Consider the following 2,429-nt stretch of genomic DNA (forward strand, 5'->3'; position numbering starts at 1 on the left):
AGTATCTATACGTGTTTATTAAATGTATAAGGTATAAAACCCCTCTTTCTCTAATTTAGAATTAGAAGGAATTCCACTAACAACACAACGTAATTAACTCGATTCGTTAGAACAGCTTCCATTGAGTCTCTGCACCTATCCTTTTCCTTTGTATTCTAGTTCGAGAACCCCTTGTTTTCTCAAAACACGGATTTGGCTCAGGATTGCCCTTTTTTAATTCCAGGGTTTCTCTGAATTTGGAAGTTACCACTTAGCAGGTTTCCATACCAAGGCTCAATACAATCAAGTCCGTAGCGTCTACCGATTTCGCCATATCCCCATTTCCCTCTTCTTTGAGACCAGGATTCCTTGTGTAATTTCATCCATCTCTTAGTTTTTTTTTGAATCATTGAGTTCATCACTCAACGTAGTCTAGCAGTTCAGTTCGACTCTATTTGAGAGACCTCGCTTGCTTATTGCAATTCAGAATTGAATTGATTCTATCCTTGATGTATTTGCAATTCAATCCGAATCAATATATCCAAAAGTTTTTATCTCCCCCACCTCCCGTCTTACTTTTTTTATAGTATTCAAAATTATACTATAACGCTTGATATTTATTCTTTTTTTCTAATCAGAATTAGCAATTTTATTTACTCTGACTCTATGTTCCCCTTAGTGAAATATTAATCCTCAAATTATTAACAAATAATAAAGTCTATAATGATCAAATGAAAATACCAATAAATTCTATAATTTTATTTTTTAATATCCTATAGTTAAGCATATCAAGCTAACTTTATCTTTAAGAAGTTTTAGTATTTTTTTATTTTGATAAGTATAACTTCAAATTTAGAACTAGTTAATAGCTAAGATTAATAACTAATATCTGAGATTTTACGGATTTCCTATACTATACCTATTTCTATTTGTTACACTATTTCCGTTATGTAAGCCCACTTAGCTCAGAGGTTAGAGCATCGCATTTGTAATGCGAGGGTCATCGGTTCAAATCCGATAGTCGGCTTTTTTTTTCTCTATCGATGTTCTACGAACAAGAATCTCTTTTTTTCCGAATTAAATGGAGAATCCAGGATCTTTTATGTTTTTTACCTTACAATTTTGCTAGATACAAAACAATAAAATAAATAATATATATACAAAAAATAAAGATTTTGATGAAATTCCATTTTTTTTGGGTACTTTAGTTGATTTTACTCTGTTTATCCTGTAGTTTAATTCAGTTTTAATTTCGATGTATTCTGTAATGTAAATACAATGAAATTAATTGTGTAAAATGAAATTTCAATAAAATAAAAAAAGGAGTCTTCATGTCTCGTTATCGAGGACCTCGTTTAAAAAAAATACGCCGTCTGGGAGCTTTACCAAGACCCACTAGAAAAACACCTAAATCCGGAAGTAATCTTAAAAAAAATTCAATTCTGGGAAAAAGGAGCAATATCGTATTCGTCTTCAAGAAAAACAGAAATTGCGTTTTCATTATGGTCTGACAGAACGACAATTACTTAGATATGTACATATCGCTGGAAAAGCAAAAAGGTCAACAGGCCAGGTTTTACTACAATTACTTGAAATGCGTTTGGATAATATCCTTTTTCGATTGGGTATGGCTTCAACCATTCCTGGGGCCCGCCAATTAGTCAACCATAGACATATTTTAGTTAATGGTCGTATAGTCAATATACCAAGTTTTCGTTGCAAACCCCGAGATATTATTACTACGAAAGATAACCAAAGATCAAATGGTCGAACTACCATAATATCTAGAAATGTAGATCTTAAACTAGAAAGGCTTTTTTGGATGGAAAAACTCTGACTTCCTAGTTTTAGTTAGTAGAAACCTAATTGGTTAAAATTCCGTCCAGTAAAACGGAAGAATTATAAATTTCTAAAATGATAGATAGGAATATAGCGAATAAAGCCATTGCGATCCCCATAAAAGGAGTAGTCCCCCAACCCGGGGCGACTTTCCCATATTCCGAATTCAAGGGTGTCAGTAAACTACCTGCACCAGTTCGTTTTGGCCTAGGTTTAGAACTATCTTCAACGGTTTGTGTAGCCATAAATTCTATTTAATCATTGGTGTTGACTTTGTATACTATTCCGTTGTAGTTGTAAATACACGATCTTTTCGTAGATCCATTGTAATCTTGAAATTCTATAAAAATGGAAACAGCAACTTTAGTCGCCATCTCCATATCTGGTTTACTTGTAAGCTTTACTGGGTATGCCTTATATACCGCGTTTGGGCAACCCTCTCAACAATTAAGAGATCCATTCGAAGAACACGGAGACTAATTTAAGTAAGAAGTCTCCCAGATAGGGGGACTTCTTACTTAAATGAAATTATTTTATTCTTTTAGTTGGAGTTGGTGGAACCTTAGGTGGTTCTCGGAAGAAGATAGCGAAAAAAATTATCCCTAAAGTCG

The 2,429-nt window shown here is 33.4% G+C and overlaps 1 non-coding gene across 1 annotated transcript; it reads left to right on the top strand.

Moving 5' to 3' along the window:
• The first annotated feature begins 933 nt into the window (after positions 1 to 933).
• Positions 934 to 1,006, top strand: TRNAT-UGU (transfer RNA threonine (anticodon UGU)). The gene has a single exon. It is a non-coding gene; the product is annotated as a tRNA-Thr (tRNA).
• The last annotated feature ends 1,423 nt before the right edge of the window (positions 1,007 to 2,429 follow it).

The sequence above is a fragment of the Triticum aestivum genome, unplaced genomic scaffold (genome assembly GCF_018294505.1).
Source record: "Triticum aestivum cultivar Chinese Spring unplaced genomic scaffold, IWGSC CS RefSeq v2.1 scaffold40822, whole genome shotgun sequence".
Taxonomy (NCBI): domain Eukaryota; kingdom Viridiplantae; phylum Streptophyta; class Magnoliopsida; order Poales; family Poaceae; genus Triticum; species Triticum aestivum.